Source organism: Erpetoichthys calabaricus, chromosome 11 (genome assembly GCF_900747795.2).
Source record: "Erpetoichthys calabaricus chromosome 11, fErpCal1.3, whole genome shotgun sequence".
In the NCBI taxonomy this organism is placed as follows: domain Eukaryota; kingdom Metazoa; phylum Chordata; class Cladistia; order Polypteriformes; family Polypteridae; genus Erpetoichthys; species Erpetoichthys calabaricus.
This window is the reverse complement of record NC_041404.2, coordinates 19,164,640-19,192,378: the sequence shown is the minus strand read 5'-3', so window position 1 is coordinate 19,192,378 and position 27,739 is coordinate 19,164,640.

The following is a 27,739-nucleotide window of genomic DNA, read 5'->3' as shown; positions in this document are numbered from 1 at the left end:
AGGAGCAGCATATGCGCAGGATTGTGAGAATGGTTACAGACAACCCACAGATCACCTCCAAAGACCTGCAAGAACATCTTGCTGCAGATGGTGTATCTGTACATCGTTCTACAATTCAGTGCAATTTGCACAAAGAACATTTGCATGGCAGGGTGATGAGAAAGAAGCCCTTTCTGCAATCACGCCACAAACAGAATCACTTGTTGTATGCAGATGCTCATTTAGACAAGCCAGATTCATTTTGGAACAAAGTGCTTTGGACTGATGAGACATAAATTGAGTTATTTGGTCATAAAAAGCGCTTTGCATGGTGGAAGAAGAACACCGCATTCCAAGAAAAACACCTGCTACCTACTGTCCAATTTGGTGGAATTTCCATCATGCTGTGGGGCTGTGTGGCTAGTTCAGGGACTGGGGCCCTTGTTAAAGTTCAGGGTCAGATGAATTCAACCCAATATCAACAAACTCTTCAGGATAATGTTCAAGCATCAGTCACAAAGTTGAAGTTACCTAGGGGTTGGATATTCCAACAAGACAATGACCCAAAACACAGTTCGAAATCTACAAAGGCATTCATGAAGAGGGAGAAATGCAATGTTCTGGAATGGCCATCACAGTCCCCTGACTTGAATATCATTGAAAATCTATGGGATGATTTGAAGCAGACTGTCCATGCTCAGCCCCCATCAAATTTAACTGGAGAGAATTTGTATGGAAGAATGGTCAAAAATACATCCATCCAGAATCCAGACACTCATCAAAGGCTATAGGAGGCGTCTAGAGGCTGTTATATTTGCAAAAGGAGGCTCAACTAAGTATTGATGCAATATCTCTGTTGGGGTGCCCACATTTACGCACCTGTCTAATTTTGTTATGATGCATATTGAATATTTTCTGTTAATCCAATAAACTTAATGTTACCGCTGAAATACTACTGTTTCCATAAGGCATGTCATATATTAAAAGGAAGTTGTTACTTTGAAAGCTCGGCCAATGATAAACAAAAATCCAAAGAACTAAGAGGGGTTCCCAAACTTTTTCATATGACTATAATTAATAATGTTCTATTAAATTATAGCAAAAAGTAGTGAAATCTGTCCCTCAGCCTACTGAGATCCACCTCTTCAATGAAGAAAAAACTCACTCATAATCTGCACAGGTAAGTGTGCTGGTACAAACATACCGTATATAACATTTTCAAAATGATTGGTAGGTGGCTGGAATCACCAATCTTGACAGCTCTGACTGCAAAGCAGGAACCGTCATTGTGCAGGGTGCCATTTCACCGCAAGACCCATCGTACACTTAAACACACTCAGGGACCAATTTTAAAACTATCCACCTCAAGCACCTTACCTTTACACTATAATGCAAGGACACATGATATGTTAATACGTTACACAGGGTGTAACTGGAATAAGTGGGTTCAGAAAATGGATGGATGGGCTGATGCACTCCAGCTTTTCTATCATATCCCAAAAACATGTAGGTTAGGTTATCTGCTTACTCTAACCTGGGCTAGTTCTCTGCTTTAAATGTGCCCTGAAATGGATTAGTCTTGCCAGCTTTGTTTCCTTTCCTGATTCATGATAACACAACTGAAGAGTGAAAGCCTTTTACTTATTTGTGTTTGCTGTGTTGCACTTGTAGCTTGTGGAGGATAATAGGATGTGATTTGGTAGAGCATTTATAACACCCTCTTGAATCATACAGTGCCAATAAAAAGCATTCACCCCCTTGGAACCTCTGCAAAGAGGCCTAAATTAATTACAAATATAAAACTCAAAATAATTGTTTGCATAAGCATTCATATAAAACACAAAGTAATTGTCACTTTGCAGACATCTCCTTTTACTTTTCTAAGAAATCTGTGCCTTCGAAGAAAAATTTTCCAGCATGACAACGACGCTAAGCATAAAGCCAAAGCTACACAAGAATAGCTTAAAAACAACAATGTTAAGGTCCTGCAGAGTCCAATCCTCAATCCAACTGAAAATTTGTCATTGGACCTGAAAAAGGCTGTTCACTCATGATCCCCACACAAACTGGCAGAGAGAGATTGAGCAGCTTTGTAAAGACGAATGGGAAAATATGGCAGTATCCAGATTTGTAAATCTACTAAATACTGGCATGAATACTTAAACAATCATTTTATGTTTTGTATTTGTAATTAATTCAGACCACTTTACTGGGATCTTCTTTCACATTGACATTAAAAAGCATTTTCTCTTACTCATGTCAAAAAAGGCAAAATTAAGTTCAAAGTGATCCAATGCTGTATAACAATAAATTGTGAAAATATCCAAGGGAGTGAATATTTTTTATAGTCACTGTAAATAATAAAAAGAGCAGAGATACTGAATCCAGTAAAACATTCTATATCACACATATCTCTAACACCAAAGACATTCACCGTGAAACATTTACTGGAGTGAATTTTTCACAATTGTTGGGCTTTTAAAATATTAAATGGCAGTGTGGTATTCATTTCTAGCATTTTGAAAGATGACGCTCAGTTTTCATCGTCACTCTGATGATAATGCTTTTTGTTAGTTATCCATGATAAAGGGTTACACATACTCTCTTCTAGGCTTTCATAAACATGAAAATCAAACAAGGAGTAGACATTTATTGACTAGATTGTATTGACAATTTGCCAGCAGGGTGTAATATGGGATGCCTCTCCTGTGGACCAGGCCAAAGCAAGTATTACCATACAACATGAATTCAACTTTTTCATTACAGATTTGCATGTACATACTGGACTTTGCACACAGAAATTAGGTACCATTCGTTACTTGTAGTGCAGGCATAATTCTTTGGCTATAATGGTGACATTTGAAGAACTCATCAAACAGAGAATTTCCCTAAACAGCTAAAATTAACTAGCAAGTCTGAAAGGTTTAGATCCAAAGACTTGTATGTAATTGATGTAAATAAAGTGTAACAAAATGAAAAAATATGTATGACTCTGTAATAATAATAGAAAGAAAAGAATTAGCAAAAGAGAATTACTGTATGCTACAGGACCTCTTGAAGCTTGAAGCAGTTCAGGATGAAGACATTTATTAGGGCCTTTCCTATGGCTTTCTAAGAAATGTGCTTGCTTTGTCTATTTTCAGCCCAGTACACCCCCCCCCCCCCCCCCCCCCCACCCCCACCAACCTCATTTATCTCCTTCCGTTTCACAGGGCCTTTTTTGACTGCTGCTCCATTGGAAGAAATATGCACTCTCACAAAACAATCAGCCTATTTCTGGCCAAAGTCTGGTTTTCTTTGTCCAGCCTCTATGTCAGGACCCCAGGATATGAGACTTCTGTCCCTCTCATTACATCCCCTTGTCGCTTCCTTTTATTATTTCTCATTAGCGAGAATGCAAAACGACGGCGCGCTTGTGATGTCACACTGTGTGGAATGTGTACAGCTGAGCTCCGCATGCCCGCCATCCTGTTTGTTTGCATCAACTCCCCCTCAGCAGGGTGATGCCACAAATATTTCTGCATTGACACAGTCAGCAAAGAAAGAATAGAGCATTGGTTTGTGCTGTTTAGCACTTTCCACATAAAGTACTCAGTGCCAAGGATGCCTGACAATAACTTTCTGTGCTTCTCTTCTTTGACAACTGCTAAGATGTCATGTCTGGTTGGACTAATCCCTCCAGTCTGGTCTGTGAGTGTAGTTCTTTAACAACTGCTGGCCCTACTTTCCTGTCTTTTATCATAAGAGCAACAGTACACAACATCCTGTCTGCCTGAGGAATGAACAGAATGACAAGTTTTAAAATGAGAATGTTAGTTTAAAAGGATGTTTACTTACTATCATGCATGCATGGACACAAACAGGGTTCACTGCAAAGCATCCTTTGGACCCTCCAAAGACAACACCCAAGCCTTGAATGTTGCTCATTTACCCTCCAGCTCCTCAGAGAAATCGAGTCCTTCCCCCTGATAGGCTGCATTTCCTCCTCATCCTAAAGAAAAGTGGCTATTGACCCAACAAGAGTCAAAGTACCGTAAGACTTTATATAGAAGCCTCATGGCAAGTTCCCTTCAATAGATTAAGGAGTATACTGGCCAATATATAATAATTTAACATTATTAATTATCCAAATTGGCACATTTTTCATATCTACCTAAAGTGCTTTGTACAGTCTCCATAGCAAAGAGTCCCAAAGTACAAACAGGCTGAAAAGAATAATGGAAAATTTACAGAGCAGAAAAAAACGGTCTTTAATTTGCTAAAAGTCAAATGGTCCCATAGGTGATTAAAAACTAATTTCTTTCCCCTGCTCCATCTTTTCAAACAAGTGCAATTTTCATTTATTCATGTTCACTCTGCCTATCCCGATGAGTGTCATTGTAACAGTATGCTGAGCTGTAAAGATGGGCCTCACTATCCTCAGTATCCCCACTTGGGGATGTCAATGGCACTCTCAAGGCAACTGAGAGATCTAATCCCCGTGGGTAGGCTCTTGGATGTTCTTCGCATGGGTTGTGCCTTGTGCATTCCCAAGACAGGAGAATGGAGGCATCATAACTACAAATCTAGACAACCTAAACTGGCTCTTCTTGATCTGGACAAGCAGTGGTTCTATTTCAAGGTCCTCCTGTATTGCAGAGTATTTTTTTAGTTTATTGCCTGAAGTTTGTGACCATAGGTGGACATTTGCTTAATCCCATTGATCTGGCACAAAGTCTTTACTCAAACTCAAGTCCAACTCTGCCCCTACTCATGAACAACACCTAAAGGTACTTGAGCTCCTCTATGTGAGGAAACTGCTCATCTCTTATCTGAAGATAATACTATCCACTCACCAAACCTCAGATGTGTCTTAATATCTTGTCTAGGGAAACCATAAGCAGAACAGGAGACAAGAGACAACCAGGGAAGAGACCAATGCTCACAATGAACAGACTTGACTTAATACTAAGTATACACACAAAAGGTCAAGCACCAGCAATGTATTTCTAGATCTCTTCCATTCTTGTTCATCCCCTGACTCATACTATACCCAACTTTCATCTGTCACCTTTTGGATGGCAAGATTACATAGCTTCTATGATGCTTTTTTGGACTGCATCACAGAGCCACCAGGTACTTGCCTACAAACACCAGTCCCACGTCTGCTTCCTCTTTGACTTAACAGGATCTATCATTGGGATCACTTATGGAGTGTTCTTTGCTTTGGCCTTTCTTTTAAACCACTTTGCTATGGGTAAACCTAACATGAACAGATATGTCTGAATAGCTCTTAGAATCATAGAAGAATACAAAATACCACACCACATCAGGGCCACAGTTCTAGGAGAGCTTTAAGCATCTTCTCAAGAAAAAACAACTAGCAAGAAAAAAATCACAGACAAAAGTGAGGAAATTAGTGTAAAATGGAGGTGGGTTGGGGTGGGATAGCAACTTGTGGAAATCTTTGCCTAGTATCCATTAAGCCACAGTCCTTTTCAAGCTATGATATTAGAGAAAAGCCAAGCAAAATGACACCTTTTATTGGCTTACTAGAAAGATTACAATATGCAAGCTTTCGAGGCAACTCAGGCCCCTTCTTCAGGCAAGATGTAATCTTGATTACATCTTGCCTGAAGAAGGGGCCTGAGTTGCCTCGAAAGCTTGCATATTGTAATCTTTCTAGTTAGCCAATAAAAGGTGTCATTTTGCTTGGCTTTTCTCTACATTTATAATGGCTAACACGGTACAACACCCTAGTACTAAAGCTATGATATTGAAAGAGGGCAGATATTACTTTGAGTAAAAGGGATAGCCACCCTAGTGACCAGACAAACTTTACCAGTCTAATATATTTTGGAGTGTGCCACACCCCAGCACTACATTAGAACATTAGTACAGGCCATTCACTCCAACAAGATAATCCATCCTATTCATTTAGATTGTCAAAATAACATCAAGTCAAGATTTGAAAGGTTCCTAAAGCCCAGCTCTCCACCACACTAGTTGGTACTCCCAGGGCCGGATTTTCCTATAGGTTAACTAGGCTTCAGCCTAGGGCCTCAAGATCAAGAGGGGCCTACATTCAAATTGTTAGCAAAATTTTATTATCTCTCATGTAATTTACAAACTTAAAAATGGAAGGTGAAAGGGCCTCATAAGTGGAATAGCCTAGGGCCTCTTTTCATATAAATCCGGCCCTGGGTACTCCATGCGTATATGGTTCTTTGCATGAAGAAAAAACTTCTGCCTTTAACAGTTTTCAACTATGTCCCCAAGTTCTTGTTGCATAATTAATTTTAAAGTAACAGTTGTGAGCCACTGTACTAATTCCTTTCATAATATTAAACACTTCAATCATGTCACCTCTTAATCTCAACTTGCTTAAACTGAAACTCCTTCAATCTCTCTTCATAGGTCATGGCTCCTAGTACAAGAAATAGGCCTAATTGCTCCCTTCTGGACTTCTTCTAGCACTTCTATGTTATTTTTTTGTAATACCGAGTCTGAAACTGTACACAGCAGTCCAGGTGAAGCCTTACTAGTGGATTATACCTATAAACGTAAGCATAACCTTCTTTGACTTGAACTTCATTGTGATAGGTAACCAAACATTCCATTAGCTTTCTTGATTGCTTATGAACACTGCCTGGATGAAGATAGTAATGAATCCCCTTATGGCACATAAATCCTTCTCATAGGTTGCAGATTCCACATTGTGTTTTAAAATCTAACACTTTTACTTTCTATGTGTAAAACTTTACATTTACTTACATTCAATTTCAAATACCACAATTCTGCCCAATCATGTATGCTGTTCAAGTCCCCCTGTAACCAATTACCTGATTCTACATCATCTGCTAATCCACCTATTTTGGTATCATCTGCAAACTTAAGCAGAGCAGTGGCCCCATCACTGACCCCTGAGGGACACCACTTGATACATCACCTAATTCTGAAAAAGTTCCCCTCACCATAACCCTTTGAGCCAATGCTGAACCCACCTACAGACCATGCCATGAATTCCCACTTCTTTTAGTTTGATCACTAACCTTTCATGTGGTCATTTTAGATTATTTTTCTCTGTTTTTTAACTAATGCCTAGTCAGTTTCTGTGAGGAGTCTGCATGTTCCCCCCTGTGTGAGTGGGGTTTCCTCCAGTGTACTTTAGTTTTCTTCCCCATCCCAAAGACATACTCATTAAGCTGGTGGGTGGCCCATTACATACTGTAACTTCTAGTTGGAGGGGATGGTTTTGTCACCTGAACTAGTTGGATTACATGAGTAGATATTACAAGGTAAGGCAAATTATGTGACTTCATGATGACTCCAGAACAGTTTCACATTTCCAAAGTATTGCAATCTTGCTCCTTTATCTGACAGCCAATAATGTGCTGCCTGGCTGAGAAGGTACTGTATGAATGGTTTCCACAGTGGCAATCTCAACAAACCTGATCACCCCATTCTACCGGACAATCTATATAAAACCTCGATACGTACCATCAGTGAGCATTCACAGTGATTCCAGCAACCAAAGGGGTTGGACCTCAAGGTAGTGAATACTGAACCTGGCAACTACATTGTCTACACCTTTGGGTGTTTTGGCACCATTTTCTTTCAAATACACTGGGACATTAAACGGGACATCTTCCGGAACCCAAATCTTTATCCTCTCTTGTCTATTTTTGTTTACACTGATGTTTTTTCCATTTACATTTAAATTATTAGTGACATGTGAAAAACACAAAACTATATAAACTGGTGATTATCAGTCTCTAATCTCCTTTATTACACATAAGAGTGGGCCCTGTTACGTTCAACACACATCAGCGATCTGCAGAGCGTGTCTACTAACTGAGTAAGAGGAAGTAACTGGAGGGCAGCAATACATGAACAATTTACGATACGGAGCAAGTGAAGCTGACAGGAGTACGCAGTCACTCTCGGGCTGCTTGCCATGAGAAGGAAGTGAACAAGCTGTCAGGAATGAGCAGCCCTCAGTCGGCTGACCCGAGAGGCCATTGCATCAGCAGTAGAGCACAGTGTAGCAGAGAGCATGCTGAGCTGAGCTGAGTTCACGGAGTGACCCAACCATAGACTGACACAGAACTGTACGCTTGTGCCTCCTTTGCTTGCGTTTCTTTTTTCTTTCACATATGCTTGCTAAATCAGGGAGACTGTGTGGTCCAGCGGTTACAGGAACATTCTTGCAACCAAGAGACTGCTGGCTCAGTTCCCAGCTCGGCAATTCACTATTCCCTCTGCAACTGTCAGCAAATCTCAAAATGTTCCTCAACTTAGCTCACTCTTTGCTGTCCAAGGAAGAGAGGCACTATAACCATAATATCATTTACCTATATTGTTTCCTGATTTTTTTCTATACGCATCTGAGACGATTTATGACCAGTATGGTCTAATTTCTCTGGTACGTCACTATATACTAGCTGAGTTACCCATCTATGATGGGAAGATTACAGCTTGAAAACTGCAGAAGAATAAACAGCATTACAGTACATTTAATTTCTTGAATAAATAAATACATATTTCACTTTATAATGGAAAATTTAAAATTAAATTAAAATAAATATACTATTATTTATATAAAAGTCATCTGAGATGAATAAACATCAGATGTTAACTGCTTACAAAAATGTTTAACTGTCAAAGTCCTCAGGTTCACTGCTGGGGAAGTGCCAAGGCAATGTGTACACTGCTTTTTAAGTGGTTCAACCTTTAAATTATCCCTAACGTTTCCTACAAAGTAGCTTATATTCTGACTGGGACCAGACAGACAGGCATTCTTAGCTTTATTTACATGGATTAAGTTTTGAACAAAATTAAGGACAACAGAAATTCTACATTCTTGTTACCATTCAGTCTGTGCTCCTATCATTATCTGTTTTCAGAAATTGTAATTAATCTAAATGAATAAGACTGCAAATACACGTAAAGTTTAATTTCTCATCAGCACTGTTAAGCTTAGTCTTCATGAGGATCAAAAGGAGTTATCTGAGGTGGTTCTGGGTTCTGAGGAAGAGGACTTTAGGGTATATTGTGACAGAGTTGTAAGAGACATAACAAACACTGCCTGCTAGCCAGCATGGGAATGCATGGAAAATCCTCTGGAGGGGTTAGAATAAATGGATGGATCTACTATAGTTTGCTTATCTAGTTGCTGTTTTAACTCTAGACAGGGAACTTAATAAAAGCAGAACTGGGAAACGTAATCGTCATCTCAATGTGTATATCCACAATGAACACAAAATGCCAAGACAGAGTAATAAATCTGGAATGTGGCTATGCATTTCACCAAGCAGTGTTTTTTTCACAGCTGCTGCTCAAATGGGTCAGCTGACTTCCTCTCACTGTCCTGAATTTTATATTCTGTTGCCTATTAGGCAATAGGTCTTGCTCTTATATAAAACCATTCCTGTCAATGTAACAATAAAAATAATTTTACAGTTTGTCATATTTGGTATGTAAAGTGACAAATTTAGAGTTACAAAATGAGCCAGTTGCAGGACTGGGCCCTAGGACTTTAAGGCATTTCATGGGATGGTCCGCATATTTTACATTACTAGGTGATCTTGTGGATAGGGAGTGCAGGTCTGAGTAAACTCAGACAACTTCTAGACCTAAATTCTCAAGCTAAATCTAGTTCTCCACAATTCAGATTTAACTAATAAGGGAATGAAGTTGTTATAATGGAACTATAATGGAACAGTTTACAGTATATAGTGTTGTGTTTTTAATCAATCAGTGATTCATATGTCTTTAATAGCTTTACATTGTTTAAGATGTAGGAAAACCATGGGTGATTGTACAATGCAATATCTAAGGTGCTTATTCAAAAAAAGAAACTAATTCATTTATTTCTTGAAAGTCTACCTTGAGAGGTCTCCTGTAGAATGTTCTGATATGCAACACAAAGAAGTACAAAAGCAGGAGCAGGCCTCAAGAAGAGCACACAAAAGGCCAGATTAGCCCTCAGTTCTTCTTTGGGCCTCACATGCCTATCCCCAAAGTCAAAAGGAAGGCTTTCTGGTACAGGCCCAAAACGGGGCTTTAAAAGATTGTCTGCAACTGTCAAAAGTACAGAGGAGAAAAATATAAAAAAAGAAAACTCCTTGAATATTTAACAATTCAGGGTTCAAAAGGATTGAAAAAAAGGTAAGGTAGAACAAAATGACAAAAAGTAGTTTTCTCAAAAGGCAAAATCTAAATCAATAAACAAATACAGTAATTTATAGATAAAGCAGGGATCAGTGCCTGGAAATCCAAAAAACGAACAAAATCACCAAACTAAGGATCCAAATAAACACTGTTATAATATGGGAATTTCCTCCAAGCCAAAATGAGTGAATTCCCTAGAAAAAGAGCTAGAGAGCTGGCCAGAATCCTATCTGGTCTGTCCAGCAGTGGTTCACCTAACTTCAGACAGGCTTTCAAGGCAGCTTCTGACTTCAGCTAGAACAGGGACACAATTGACGAGCTGGCAAAACAACTATAAGTCCAAAAATAAAACAAAAACCCACAAGGAGGAGGATAACTACCAACCCTGGGTTTGTGCACAAACAGGGCAACAAAGAATCTATATTAACCAAAGATGTATTAAAAAATATAGAAAATGAGGAACAAAAACTGAAATGACCAAAAACAGACACAATGAATTGCCTTTAAAGGCAATCTACGGCAAACAAAGTAATTTAAAAACAGAAAATCAACAACATAAATACAACAATGCTCACAGACTCTCCTTAAACAAATGATTCCCACTCCTTAGCCTTCTTAGCCAGTTTAAATAGTCTGAGGGAGGGCTCAGAAGTGGTAAGCATGGGTTGCCCCTCTTGGTGCACGACCCACAAAGAACATGACACATAAATCGTAAGAGACAGTACATAATAACCATAACAGAAAATAGGTAAACATAAAACACATAACAACTTGAAAGCAACAAAAACAACAATACAATACATATACACATGTTAATACATAACAAATGCAATGCCATAGCTGTTTAAGTACTGCTGGGGCCAATACCGCAGCTGACTAATCTGGTGGGCCCGCCTTCTTAGGCTGCACATACAGGAGACAGAGCAGACAATAAAAAACACAACAGATATATATAACAGAAAATGGAACAGCAAAATTAAATACCATATCTACAAAAATCATAATATTACATAAATACAAAGACAAAACAGAGCCAAAAACAGAATTAATAACAAAATATGAAAAATAATATCTGAAAAACAACCAAATGAACAAACAAACAAAGGACATCCTTGAGTCAGAGCTAAGACTTTGGCTGAAACATAACACAGAAGATCTGTGTTCTACCGAAGCAGAGTGAATATTTGAATTTGGATCTGAAGATGAAGCAACAATAAAATGGATGAATGCCCCTGGGTCGAAACTAGAGAGACAAACTGATCTTTCGGCAAGCCAGGAAGGTGAGACAAGAATTAAAGCTGTAAGACAGAAAGTAAACCAGAAAACCAAGATAGAATATTCAGAGAAGTGCATGTTAAGACTTTTAGCTTTATCTAAACATAGATACCAAAATGGTGCATCATATGTTATTTATAGGGTTGTACTGATGATGTCATGCAAGCACACTCCCAAGGGCTTCTGGGAGGTTTTCTTGGCAGCAGCCAACATGAAAGCCACAAAACTGTGCTACCTGTCAACATTCAAAATGGCATCTCCATAAGATGCAAAACAAAAATTACAGGATTGTAACAAGCCACAATAGGACAGAATAAATATTTGAATCACGTTCCTCAACCTGAAAATCCCCAGAATAATCACCAAGAAGTCCCAGAAACACCTCAAGAAATCTAAAACATAATAATAAAAAATAATAAAGGACACCAATCATAATAATCTGAAGCTGGCACTGAATTCTTATTGTATAATTTTAAATTCAACATTGATTTTCCTTTATACGCACTGTTAGAGAAGCAAAGCATAAAACTCCTGTTTGAAGTCAAAACCTTTCAGAAGAGGGACAGGGGGACATGCTTTGGCAGGTGGCTCATCTGTATACTGTACAATAGCATCTGTCATGATGCACATCATCTGAAAGTACTTATACGAAAGTTGCAGCTTAGACTGCAGAGGTAGTTCTTCTGCTGTGGGGATGAGCACTGCAGGACATGCTGGGTAAGACGTTTCAGTATTTGAGCATTACTGTCACTTTGGAGCAACTGGGCTACAGAAATCGGGACAAAGTTGGCAGCTGTGTTATGTTTGTCAAAGCAAGTAAAGCAGCATAAATAAATTTAACATCAGTAACATTTAATAAGACCACCAAGATTCTAGGACCTGTCCAGACAGTCAGTCCAGATGTGGCCTTCTACTGGCCCTTTTCATCTTTTTAGTTCACAGAGCTCAAATGTTCAATTCCAATTAAAGTGATTTTAAAGGCATATAAAATTTTTGGATATATTGCAAAAACTGTTAAATACAAATAAACAGATTTTACTCCAAGACTGTATAATACATGTGTGAAACTACATCTGGAGAACTGTGTGCAAATCGGGTCACCATGCTACAACGTCATATAACTATAGAAGCTGTGCAGAGAAGGCCAACCCAGTGCATGCTGAGACTAAATAATATGTCCTCCACCGAAAATCTGAGGCAATCAGACGTGTTTAGACTTACGCATTGAAAGCCATGTGAGGACCTAACCCCAGGGTTCAAAATCCTCCAAGGCATCAATATACTTAATTTGACAGATTTTTTACATCTAAGTGTGAGAAATTGAAACCTGAAATCATGAATCACGGGTTGGAGATCATCTAGTGAAGATTAAGATGAAGTGCATTCTAGGTAAGCTGGAAGCACTTCTTCATACCATGAAAAAACTACACAGTCATGCAATGGATGTGACCTGGAGATTTTTTAATATATAACTGAATGAGATCATCTGTTGGCTAACCAAAGCACTTGATAAATTGAATCGCCTCCTCTTGTTTATAGCAATACATAATTTTTGTATTTTTTTACATTCTAACTGTACTTGTTCATTGCTTCTCCATTGTCTCTGCAATGTCCACGTTGTCTTTGGTAGTAAAATGTAAAGTGGCAATTACTTCAGATAAGGAAGGTTGGGAGGCAAGGCTGTTATTTCTCACTGATCAATGTGGCAGAAAGTGGGGAATGCTGCATGTTGATTAACAAATACAAGTAAGAATTTCACTATCCATGTGTAGAAAAAAGCCAAGCAAAATGACACCTTTTATTGGCTAACTAAAAAGATTACAATATGCAAGCTTTCAAGGTAACTCAGGCAAGATGTAATCATTTTGCTTGGCTTTTCTCTACATTCATAATGGCTAACACGGTACAACACCCTATTACTATCTGTGTGATAATACTGACCCTATGTCTTATTGTTTTCATTTTCTTCCTTTTAATATCATCTATGTAAGAGTTGACCCTCAGGATGGGGGAAGAAACCTGTCTATTTGTAGTTAGACCTCATTGAAGTATAAATGCACCAGTAGTTTGGCTCATCCTGCAAGCCAAAATGATGATAAAAGAGAGTGCCCTCATTAGATCGGAGGCCCGATTCACACTATGAAAGAATTGTTTGAAGCTGGCTAGTCCTTCTGGTGCTAATTGTGAAGTGCCTTTTGTAATTAACTTGACACTTTATTGGTAAATAAAATAATCAGCAGACTAAGCGTTCCCTTCGCTTCCCCCCACAATCAAACTTCTCGTGGGCTCCCACCTAATGTGTTCCAGATGTTTCACAGCCAGAGTATCAGATTACATTTCAGCTAAAGCCTCCTGCTCTCAAACAGCCCACCTCCAAATTCGGATTTGAGACAACAACTCTTGCTATGCTGTCAATTATGAATATGTGGATGGGTGAAACAGTGGGGGGAGATTTAAGGAGTGTGGTGGGATACTGACACTTTGAAAACAAAGCTTCTAGACTATTGTATGAGATCACTTATCAGCCAAGTGTTTGGCTCCACAGCTGCGCAACCAGTGTCTGTTGTGTTCACTGAGCTACCAAGTCCAGCCCCTCAATCCTCATCTAACCCATTGCACATTAGGGCCTGACCACACTGAGAAAACTATCAAAAAAAATTCTAAACAAGCGGATTCCCTTGGAACTAATGGATGTAAGAAGATCTATTCAAGTTCAGAAAAAATAGTTTCTACAGTGTTACTCAGTGAGCTGCTCCCTAATTTGCAGACAACAGAAAAGCCTTTATGTCCTATACTGTGTAATGAAAGGCAGGGAGGACTTGTTCCCTGAATGGGATAGCTGGTGTTTACTTTGTCAGGTGGGACAGCGAAGCAGAAGGACGAGGGAGACCATCTATCAGGGCTGTACGCTCCCCCAGTGCACTAGGTGGCAGCATCTCTTTACTGAATGACCCATGGGCACACCTTTGGAGCAACCTGGGAATTGTAATCCCAATGGGCACCCCTGCTGGGTGCCATGAGTGCCATCAGAGGGAGCTGCCAAGAGTATGTCTCTTTTTGGAGGAGCTGTCCTCTCACCTGGAAATATTTACTCCTTTCAATGTTTTGGCACTGTAACTGCTCCTGGGTCTAGCATAAGACAAGTTGACCAACATTACTCATGGAGATGGCATTGGGAGAGGAGAAGGGCAAAACTCACCTAGGAGTTGTGGAGAAAGAGGAAAATAAAGAAGAGATGGAACAATGTTGGTGCTAATTTAAAGAAAACAAAAAAACTGTGTGAAGTAGTTTGAACCTGGGACTGTTATTCATGTGCTTGTGTCTGGGGTTTAGGAATCTATTATGCCCCATGCAAGTCACAAGTGGTAACCAAGAGTTTGCAGAAAGGTAGTAGAGTACCACAGTGGTTGGCATCTCCATACAGGCAGTCATCCAGGTTCAGTTATTCTGTGTGGAGTTTGCATGTTCTCCCTCTGTCTGTGTAGATTTTCTCCAGATATTCTTGTTTCTTTCCGAAATCCAAACAGGTTAGTTTATTTGGCCAATTATGGCCCATCCATGCTCCTACCTTATGAAATAGGAATTGGATTCTACCAACCCCATAACGAAAACATGAAAAATGGCTTCAGAAAATAAATGGATACATCAAGTGAAAAAAGAATACAGTAATCCCTCCTCCATCGCGGGGGTTGCGTTCCAGAACCACCCGCGAAAGGTGAAAATCTGCGAAGTGGAAACCATATGTTTATATGGTTATTTTTATATTGTCATGCTTGGGTCACAGATTTGCACAGAAACACGGGAAGTTGTAGAGAGACAGGAACTTTATTCAAACACTGCAAACAAACATTTGTCTCTTTTTCAAAAGTTTAAACTGTGCTCCATGACAAGACAGAGATGACAGTTCCATCTCACAATTAAAAGAATGCAAAAATATCTTCCTCTTCAAAGGAGTGCGCATCAGGAGCAGATAATGTCAGACAGATAGAGAGAAGAAAGCAAACAAATCAATAAGGCTGTTTGGCTTTTAAGTATGCGAAGCACCACGGCACAAAGCTGTTGAAGGCGGCAGCTCACACCCCCTCCGTCAGGAGCAGACAAAGAGAGAGAGAGACAGAGACGGAGAAAAACAAACAAGCAAAAATCAATACGTGCTCTGCGTGCTTTTAAGTATGCGAAGCACCCTGCAGCATGTCGCTTCACGAAGCAGCTGCACAGAAGGGAGCAACGTGAAGATAATCTTTCAGCATTTTTAGACGAGCGTCCGTATCGTCTGGGTGTACGAACAGCCCCCCTGCTCAATCCCCCTACGTCAGGATCAGAGAATGTCAGCGCAAGAGAGAGAAGAGAAAATTAAGTTGGGTAGCTTCTCAGCCATCTGCCAATAGCGTCCCTTGTATGAAATCAACTGGGCAAACCAACTGAGGAAGCATGTACCAGAAATTAAAAGACCCATTGTCCGCAGAAATCCGCGAACCAGCAAAAAATCCGCGATATATATTTAAATATGCTTACATATAAAATCCGCGATAGAGTGAAACCGCGAAAGGCGAAGCGCGATATAGCGAGGGATTACTGTACACTTTTTAGGAAAAAAAAATCAAAAGGCTTTCAAAATAACAGAATAAACTTGTACTTCCTGTGAAGTACTATATTTAGAGTACTAAATTAATATGATGTTCTATTGAGTTTCTTCAGAGGATTTTATTTGGGAGAATGAGCAATTATCAAACTAACAAGATACAGTAATATCATTCATTTTTGTTGTGCCACATTTTCTCTTAAAATCTCCACTATGGGAACTGGAGACAACAATGTATTGGTTTTAGTAAGGCCACAGGACTAAAAGACCAAATTCTTGGAGCATACACCGCCATACCGAAAGTGAACACTGGCGTTTCTGTCTGCCGCTGCTTGCTGGTGCTCTGGTTGTGTATTTTTTCTATTTGTCTTTTACTCGTTTTTTGTCTTTTGCATCAGATCTGCCTTCGCCTTTGCATTGGATTAAAAACTGATCATCACGCATTCCTGTCCCTTGCTTCTTTTGGCCTTAACACGAGCCCTTGTAGAACTGTTCTCTGCTGGCTGCTGTCTGTGTGGGTAAGTGGAAACTTTCTCACTGATTCTCTGATCAAGTATCTAGCTTTGATGAATAGGTGCTGGAAACTGCCCCTTGTCAATTGCTGAGTACTTGTGGAAATCCCAGTGGTGACAGTCTACTGTTATTTTAATTGGGCTGAGTAGGAACACTAGGGGTACATTGCTTTGCTGCCAATCTGGAATTTTCTTCGGTGATTTTTGGAAATCCATTATCTTAAACTTGAATTGGTTGTCATGGATTACTATGTCTACTCTGCTGTCTAATGCAGTCATATCTACAAAATTAAAATACTCACCAGATGCATTGTATTGACTACGAACAAACTATGAATGACCTGATGATCTCCTTCTGCACCACAGCATTCTCCAATGTCCAAAGTACATTCACTGGGGTTCTCGTAGTTGTTTCTGTCTCAGCAGGAGTAACAGTGGATCTATTCCTTCACTTTGGTCTGAAGGACGCTCTTGTCTATGTATTTTTGAATGACATGTTCATCATAACGTGCTGATTCCTCTGGAAAAATCACCGGAATATGCATCCATAGACACTTTGAAGTTTGGATTATTTAACACTCAATCTATCTTTAACAAAGCTCTGCTGATTTATGATTTTATTATAGACACTAAGATGGACTGTTTATGTCTTACGGAGACTTGGCAGCAACCAGGTGATTATTTTCATCTAAATCAAGCACTCCCTCCGGAGTTTGTCAGCATCTCTAAATCGCATACTTCAGGGAAGTAAGGCAGTCTCGCAATAATTCATCGCAAAGACCTAAAATACCTCATCCAGCATATCCTTCCTTTGAACTGTTAGTTTGCAAACTCTGCAGACCTTCACCTACTATAATTGTTGTCTTATATAGACCTCCTAAACTGTTTTTATTCCAGAACGTTTTACTGTTTTAACTACTTTGTGTGCAATGTCCCCTAAATGTCATCCTTATGGGTGATTTTAACATACACTTTGACACCTCAACTGACGCACTCACAAATGATTTTAATGAAATCCTTGACTGTTTAATTCAACTGAATATGTGAGCTTTTCAAGTCATAACAAAGGTCATATTTTAGACTTAGTTTGCTGCTCTGGCATCATACCTCACAATCTTCTTCCTACTGAATTACCCATCTCAGATCACAAAATGATTACATTTGATGCTAGCTTACCTCTCAGTAAAATAAAGGCTCAGCATGTGATTTCATTTTGGAATGTCAAGTATTTAAACTCAGAGACCCTTATTAATTTATTGCAATTACAGCATGTTTCTCATTCTGCTACCACACCATCAGAATTAGTAGACCATTACAATGCTGCGCTGTCTTCTGCCTTCTATACACTAGCTCCTTTAAAAACATGGACTGTTTCATTTATTCACACTGCTCTCTGTTTTATACCTGAACTCCATCAGCTCAGGGCCTTGAGCCGACAGTTGGAGTGTCTAGCTAAGAAGATGGGTCTTGTTGTGCATAAGGAAATGTATTCAAATCATATGTTAAAATACAAAAATGCTCTCTCTGTTGCCAAAACTGTATACTACTCTAAAATCTTCAACACAGGAGGGAAAAATACTAGAGCTCTTTTTTCCACAATGAATAGGCTAATTACTCCACCAGAAAATGTTGCTCACCGTAACATCTCTGTTAAGTTACTGCTGCACTTTTTTGGATTTCTTCAACTGAAAAATTGAAAAAATCCTCCAGCAACTTGCTTTCTTTATTCCTGCAGAAAGTGACATAATTTCCACTATCACCCATATTCCCTTACCAGCCACCTTATTCTCAGAGTTCAGTTTACCAGCTGAAAATGACATCTGGGAGCTTATAACAAAATCTAATTCTTCCACATGCCAACTGGAACCAATACCTACAAGCTTTGTTAAGTCCTGTCTGTCACATATTTCCCCCATGATAACCATCCATCCATCCATTAACCAATCCGCTATATCGTAACACAGGGTCATGGGGGTCTGCTGGATCCAATCCCAGCCAACAGAGGGCGCAAGGCAGGAACAAACCCCAGGCAGGGTGCCAGCCCACCGCAGCCCATGATAACTACTATAGTTAATTCTTCCTTTAATACAGGCACAATTCCCCTCTTACTTAAAATGGCCTCAATTACTCCAATTCTGTAAAAACCTGACTTAGACCCTAATATCCTTAATAATTAATGAATGTTCCATTCATACCTAAAGTTCTCAAAAAAAAGATAGTTGCCTCCCAACTTCAGTCCCATCTTTCAAAAAATAACCTTTTTGAAAGGTTTTCGTCCTAAACACAGCACAGAAACTGCACTGGTCCAAATCACAAATCATCTTCTAAGGGCAACTGACATGGGACTTTTATTAATTCTTGTACTTCTTGATCTCAGCTCTACTTTTGACACCATATCCCATTAGATACTTTTGAAATGACTAGCTAGCTTTGGAGTTTGTAGCCTTGTCCTCCAATGGCTTTCTTCCTACCTCACTGATAGGAGGCAATTTGTTCAAGTAAAAGGCTTTAAATCTGAGAATGCAGTCGTTACTCAGGGAGTTTTGCAGGGTTCTGTTTTGGGGCTATTCCTTTTCTTCATTTTCATCTTCCCAATAGGTAATATCTTTGACACCATGGTATTAACTTTCATTGTTATGTTGATGACACACAGCTTTATCTATCCACTAAATACACTTCTATTTTCCCTCCAAATACTCTTATGGCATGTCTCCAAGACATAAACTCATGGATAACTCATAATTTTAACCAATTAAATAACAATAAAACAGGGGTGCTCCTCATTGGTTCTAAATCTACACTCGCTAAGGTTAACCATTCCTCCATTTTAATTAACAACATTAACACAAACCTCTCTTCCCAGCTTAATAGCCTGGGCGTCATTCTAGACAGTATCCTCTATTTTTCTTCCCATATAAGTAATGTTTCTCTGACTGCCTTCTTCCATCTCCAAAACATTTCTAGACTTTATCCTGTTCTTACGCAACATAGTACTGAAGTATTGGTTAATACCCTAGTCACTTCATGCATAGATTACTATAATGCTATTCTATCTGGCATCCCACAAAAACATATCCATCACTTACAACTTATTCAACATTTTGCTGCTAGGAAAATGACCTGTTCTAAATCCACTGAACATATTACACATATTCTCTCCCAACTTCACTGGCTCCCTGTTTACTACAGAATACAATACAAAATACTGCTCTTAACATTTAAAGCTCTCCACAACCTCACTGATCTCCTACAGACTTTCACTCCCTCTTGCTCCCTCAGATCCTCATCTGCAGTTCTACTTTCCTGTACCACACATCAGACTCTGTCCAATGGAAGCTCGAGCATTCTCTCATAGTGCTCCTCAACTCTGGAATTCTCTTCCCTTTCATATCCACCAACTAAACTCAATTAACACATTTTAAAACTGCCCTCAAAACTTATCTCTTCAAACTGGCATACCAATTATGAATTTAACACTGTTACTGCCTGTTATCTTTGATGTTAGCTACTACCTCTGTAAGTCTGTTGTTTTTATATCTTATTACTTTTGTTTAATTTCATTGTAAGGTGACCTTGAGTGTTAAGAAAGGCACCTATTAAATAAAATGTATTATTATTATTATTATTATAATTATTATTATTATTAACTATATACTGTGGTGTTCTTCTCAGCTTTGCAAAAGAACATTGCCAAAACAGACACAGGGAGAACACAGAAGTCTGTCCACCCACTACTGAAAGTCATCAGAGCCCTATGAAAACCAAAGGCTAGGCAAGGTACAGCCAATGTCAGATTAGGAGCTAAATGTTGCTTTTTATATCATTTTTTTTCTGTCAAAGAGTTTTTTTTAATGAAACTTCATCTCCATAAATGATTGCTATGACAAAAGTATCCAAAAGTAATCAGTTGGTCCATCTACCCTAAGCATATTAGGTATCAATACAAGACATATGGCTTAGATAGAGACAGTCATTACAGGAAACCAAGAATCCATCAGGCCTGGGGACCAGAAGGGTTGGACTACACCAAATCATGACATTCTTCAGTCAATGGTATTTAAAGAAGAAATAATGAGGCTCACAAAAATTCCAGAAACACACATTGAGCTCTGTAGGTAGCAGTAGGTGTCATCCTTTACATTAACTAAAGAGATGAAGTGTACAAAGAATAGATTAAAAACATGCTTACAAATTAAAAACCAAAAACAAAACATAAAACAATTTATTCTAATACACTGGCAGATCAACTGATCAAAAATAACTAAAAAAAGCTAATCAAATTGACTTTAAGAATAGCCATTTCTGATATAAAACCATAGTTGGCATAATTGACAGACTGATTTCAATACATGGAATAGACTGAAATCATAAAAACCTGGTTTGTTGTAAAAAATAAGTTACCTGATTAACTTCTATAATCAACCACAGAAATCAAGAACTCTATGAGTAAAATGTTACTTAATTGGCTAGAACAATTACATAAGATAATTGGATGCAAAAATCATTCAATAAATTTAAAAAAGCTGACTGTTCAATAATATGGGGTGATTTCATTGGGCAAACAAATAATGCAACTTAATTTGGTAAAATAATTCAGCAATGATTGATGGTAAATGTGACATTACAAAATTGAATAAGATTATAAAATGACATGGCAAATTGAATATGATTATAAATATAATTTACTAAATTATATATTTATATAGGCGGCACAATGGCCCTGCTGCCTCGCAGTTTGGAGACCTGGATTCACTTCCCAGGTCCTCCCTGCGTGGAGTTTGCATGTTCTCCCCGTGTCTCCATGGGTTTCCTCCGGGCGCTCCAGTTTCCTCCCACAGTCCAAAGACATGCAGGTTAGGTGCATTGACGATCCTAAATTGTCCCTAGTGTGTGCTTGGTGTGTGTGTGTGTGTGTGCCCTGTGGTGGGCTGGTACCCTGCCCAGGGTTTGTTTACTGCCTTGTGCCCTTTGTTGGCTGGGATTGGCTCCAGCAGATGCACATGACCCTGTAGTTAGGATATAGCGGGTTGGATAATGGATGGATGGATATTTTTATATATTTCTAGCTTTCTTTTTACAAATTCCCAATGGCCTCAGTGAAAAGCAACAAGTAATCCCTGTTGAAATGTCAGATAGGCACAGGGTTTGCTCACTCATAAACAGCCAAATTAGACACACAATAAACCTAACCTGCATGCCTTTGGAACACAAGAGGAATCCTGAGAACTTGAAGGAAAACCCACAGAAACTTGGGAAAAACATACAAACTCCACACAGACTGTGCTTGGAAATGAAGCCAGGTCTCTGGGAGCTGTGAGACAGCAGCACTAACCACTCTGTCGGCCTTTGATGAAGGAAATGAATATGCATTTGCCCATTTCATTACTGATATAGTCCAATGTGGAGTTGAGGAAGGCTGTAAACGAGCGTGGGATGTCGGTTCAATATCATGCCCAACTACATATACTTACTAAGCCAATATTATGTTGCCACTTAATCTAAGTGGCACATCCTTTTGAGATACGGAAGTAAATTAATTTTTGTCCCCCAATCTTTCCTTAATCTGAATACTCTAAGATAAAAATACAACATGTATGTGTTCATGTATATTGTGCTTTATTTTAACCAATGGGTGTACAGTGGATTCAGGAAGTATTCTGACCCCTTCACTCTTTTCACATTCTGTTATGTTGCAGCCTTATGCCAAACTCATTTAAATTCATTTTTCCCACATCAAACAACATTCAGTACTCCAGAATGATAAAGAAAAAACAGGACTTTAAAAATATTGGCAAATTTATTAAAAATAAATAAAACTGAAATATCACATTGACGCAAGTATTCAGACCCTTTACTCAGTAATTGAAGCACATTTGGCAGTGACTATAGCTTGGAGTCTTCTTGGGTTTGACGCAACTTGCTCTGTCAGGATGAATCGAGACTGTTGGTGGGCACTTATTGCCAGGTCTCTCCAAAGATGTTCGAATGGGTTCAAATCCGGGCTCTGGCTGGGCAACTCAAGGACATACCCAGAGCTGTCCCTATGCCACTATGTTGATTTTACTTTGTGCTTAGGTTTATTATCCTATTGGAAGGTAAATCCCTTACCCTGTCTGAGGTCCTGAGCTCTCTAGAGCAGATTTTCAATAATCTGTGCACTTTGCTCTCTTCAGCTTTCCCTCAACCCTGTCTAACATCCCAGTCCATATCACTTAAAAACAACCCTACCACATGATGTTGCCATCACCATGCTCGGCTATGCGACCTTCTATAGACTTGTGTGTGCCTTTCCTAACTATGAGCAATAAACGGACCTAACCACAGGTAAACTCAAAACAAGTTGTAGAAACATCTTAATGATGAGCAGTAGAATGGGATGCACCTGAGCCAGACTTTGAGTCACATAGCAAAGGGTCGGAATACTTCTATCAATATGATATTTCAGTTTTTTATTTTTAACAAATTTGCAAAAATGTCTAAAATTCTGTTTTCACTTTGTCAGTATTTGGAGCATTAAGTGTTGCTTGATGTAGGGAAAAAATGAATCCTAATGATTTTACCACAAGGCTGTGACATAGCAAAATCTGAAATTAGTGAGGGTCTGAATACTTTCTAAAGCCGTTGTATTTGTGTCTTTGGGCTGTTGGGGGATTTGCATGCGTATCTATTTTTGCTGAGGTTCGCCTTTAACATAAATGGCTCCCGAGCTTGCTGCTCTCCAGCTGGCACAGTGCAGGGTGTTGTCAGCAGCAGGTGTACAAGGTAAGCAGCATTTAACTCCGGAAGGATTAAGAAGACGGTTTCAAGGCAGCACACCTGGAGAAAAAAAGAAAGAGATCAAGCTGTGGCTCAAACCTGCTAATCTTTAGTGAAGCCCTCACCGTGATTGTTAGGATGTACCCAGCCTGCTCTCACCTGCAAGTCGCCACAGTAGCCTGGCAAGATCACTGCCCCACTGGCAAGAATTTCCCAACACCTGGCTGGCCCCCACAGCACTAAACTAAGATGGGTAGGCTGGAGAGAGGAAGGCGAGGATATTAATAATGCAACATTGACCATGATATGAATAGGGTCAGTGGGCCTTTCATAATGCTACATAATCAATCCCAGACACAACGGCTTTTGTCTTTTACTTTGTTAGTGCATGGACTCCCATCAGCTTCTTCTCATCAATGTCGGATAACTAATAAGAAAATAATCTGTGCATCTATAGGGTGATTCTTTCAGACAAGGAAAGGGTTTAAGTGGAAACATGGGAATTTGTGTCTGTGCCAAAGCAAGGGCACCTCCTGCTGAGTTGCCAAAACCATTCACCAAGCTCTTAGATTTTGAAGATGTAGTTACGGTAGCATGCAATCAGAACCAATCAGTGACACTTGAACCCAAAAGGAAGAAACTGTATACAGGCTACACAGTAGTAAAAGCCTAGTAAGTGGGCAAAGTGGGTATACTTTAGCTCTGATTAATGTCTGATTTCTGTAAATTTCAGTGTCATTAGGACTCCTTAAAAAGCATTACTGTTGAGCCTAGGTGACAAGTTCTGTTCCAAATTTCTAAGCAGAAAGGGAGTTCCTGTGACTTTTCTGTGAGCTAGATGGGTCTTTGGTTGTGGGGTCTATTGATTTAAAAAGATGAACAAAAGTTTTTTTTATCTTCGTTCACCCCCAAAAAGAAGCACAACCAATAAAATACTTCCAACTGCTCTTTTTGACAAATTCAAATGTGCAATTCTTCTCCACTGGACTGAATCCGCACACAATGTGTTCCCACTCAGCTCCCAGAATGCATGTCAAGGCTGGAGGCAGCTGTAGCTTCTCCCAGGAGGTGCCTATTCACAAAAATCAGCCTGGCACAAATAAAGACAGTTAGAGTGATGATGCGGCCTCAGCTACACCACCCCCACCACCACAGCCGACAGTAAACATGTCTCCCGCAATTAGACAGCAATGGGTTCAAGAAGGCACTGGGCCACGCCCATCTAGAAGTGCCTGCTCAGCAGGGTTCTCCACCACATTTTTCCCCGAGTTAACCAGAGAGAAGCCATCCTACATTTATCTTTTAAAATTCAAGCTAAAGCAGGTGGACAGCACAGGGTCCATTGGTGTACGTGACATCCAGTCTATCAATACATCCTGACATATATCTAGTGGCAAACTGCTGGTGTACACTTGTTAAGTGCTGATTCTTTATCTTCACAATATGTGGATCACTGTCATGCTAATACTAAATGTTTTGGGTCCACAAGCAGTTAAGTACGTGGACCTAATTGTGAAGAGCCTAGTATTTTTACATATAACCTTGGAAAGCAGTTAGGATGGAGTGCTGCTGAGATGATGGTCCTCCCAACAGGTTCTCCCCTCTCAGCAGAGAACATCTGTTAGAGTGAATCTAGGAAAAGTCCCGGTGCTTCAAGACTTCTTTCATTTCTCAATTGCTGATTTCAGTGTGCACCTCGATATACTAAAAGCATTAGAAACATTTTTATATCCTTATCATGCTCTATGCCTCACCACATGTTTTTATCACAGAGGTCTACAGAGTTCTTTAGAGTTCATGGATTATTATTTGGCCTGACATGCAGTGTGAATTGTGGGACTTTATGCACAGGTGTGTGCCTTTCTAAACTATGTCCAAGCAATTCCGTTTGCCACAGGTGAACTCCAGTCATATTCTGGACATATCTGAATGATAATTAAAGCAAACAGGATGGACCTGACCACAATTTACAGTGACACAGTCTTTATTTTACATAACACCTTTTTTTGAGTACACTATTACCAGACACTTTACAAAACAACTAGGAGTACATTTCATATGAATGATAAGTATTTCTTACACTTACAAATAAGATGTCTTAGAATGGTGCTTATCATAACAGACGTATATAAAATGAAGACTACAGTACTAGTTTCAGCATCTTCCTTAAGGTCTTCCTTTTCTGCTTGTCATCAGTGTGAATTCCCTGGTGTGCCCACTAAAACACCACAGACCAGGAGACAGGACACTTGCAGTTAAGTTAAAAGTAGGTGTCTGGCAGATCTGGCTAAATCCAGGGTCTCAAATAATCCTCAACCAGCAGAGTGTAGCTTGAAGTTCTGAAGGAGCTGGAGTTTTATAAGAAGCAACTCTACGGTGCCAATGGAAATAGAGAATTTGGACAGGTGCTGCGGTGGCACAGTGGTAGCGCTGCTGCGACACAGTTAGCAGACCCAGGTTCGCTTCCCAGGTCCTCCCTGCGTGGAGTTTGCATGTTCTCCCCGTGTCTGCGTGGGTTTCCTCCGGGTGCTCCGGTTTCCTCCCACGGTCCAAAGACATGCATTTAGGTGCATTGTCGATCCTAAATTGTCCCTAGTGTGTGCTTGGTGTGTGGGTGTGTGTGTGTGTGTGTGCCCTGCGGTGGGCTGGCGCCCTGCCCGGGATGTGTTCCTGCCTTGTGCCCTGTGCTGGCTGGGATTGGCTCCAGCAGACCCCCGTGACCCTGTGTTAGGATATAGCGGGTTGAATAATGGATGGTTGGATGGATGGACAGGTACTGTGTGCTCAAACAGAGAAACCTAAGTGAAGCAACCAAAAACACACAACTAATGCTGACACATAAGGATAACTCAGTTGTGTAGTGGTTAGCACTGTTGGGTCACAGCTCTGGGAAGCCAAACTTCGTCCTGGCCAGTCACTATGTGGAGGCTGCATGTTTCCCCTGTGTTGATATTGGTGTTAAATGTTTGCTCATGTTAAGTTAATTGACATCTCTACATGGGTTTGGTTTGAGTGTGTGTGCACTGTGATGTACTACATTTTGGCAAAACTAGCTGTTGGAGGGCAAAATCAGTCCCATGTTTTTTTGTTTTTTTTTTGTCAAGCAAATGTGTAATTTAAACCTAATATAGATGTTTCCTATCTCTGATTGATATCTCGGAATTAGGGAAGTGTTTAATTGATCCACTGCTCTTTTTTATTTCTTTCTCTCTGACTTGAAGAACCTATGCCCACTACTTCACAGATTTTCTGCGACTTCATTTTCTTTTGAATGCAAAGCATTATAACAAAACTCAAATCCATCAAACAAATGAGAGTGAGATAGGCTCCAACTATATATCTTGTAGTTGAAGCACAAACCTTGACAACCTTTAAGACAGTGTCTGGATGAGCTATTTTGACACCTTAGCTATTGGCTGAAAAAACAAGTTTGATGAACTGAAAGGTCTCCTTTTCAATCCAAAAAGAACCTTAGTAGTCAGAGTGTTAAATAGTCTTGAGGTTACACTTAACATTATGTGATGTTTTACCCAGGAAGGAAATGAGATTACAACAGAAACTAGTCTGTTACTCACACAAAGACAGTAAAATCACAGTTGGTGGGGCAATCTCTCAATCACAGGACATGGAGGAAGAGAAAGTAGTGCGTACTATTTCTAAACCAATGGTCATAACCTCACCACTATGCAGTCACTGTACTTTTCCAGATTGAAAGATGAACATATTTTCTGACCCGTCACACCCCGCCCACCTCCTATTCACTAAACCTCTGTCTGGCAAACAGTTTTGGTCAATTAGCAACAAGGCTAATATTTTGTAATAGTATTCATTGACAAGTTGTAAGATGTATGAATTTAACATCTTGACCTTAAGAGTCTTCCCTCAATAAATTGATAAATATGTCTTTGTGTGTTTTAAATTGATGAGATTGGAGTGATGATTACTGTCTTCCTTATGCTGTAGATAGATAGATAGATAGATAGATAGATAGATAGATAGATAGATAGATAGATAGATAGATAGATAGATAGATAGATAGATAGATAGATAGATAGATAGATAGATAGATAGATAGATATCACTTTATTATTCCCGAAGGAAAAATCTGAATTTTTACAGAAGCTCAATAAAAAAATAAATACATGTATATGATTACATTATGACAAACAACAAACACCCTTTAAATACGCACCAGAAAAATCAAACAATAAAGTTAACTTCTGTCTTGGCTAAAGGTAAGAACTGCCTTATGCACCTTATGCAGGTGCATTGCTTTTAGTATGAAAGAGCCCTGGTAGTGTTTCTTGAAGCACTTCTGCTGAATAATTTTAAATACTGCAGTCTTCATGATGGTACTCAGATTTGTATTCATTCTCTCCTTTGCTGCTACCTCCGGGGATTTGAGATTGTATCTCTTAACTGAGCCTGCGTAATTAATTACTTTGTTGTCTGTTTTACAAGGCCAGTCCAGCTTGTCATTGAT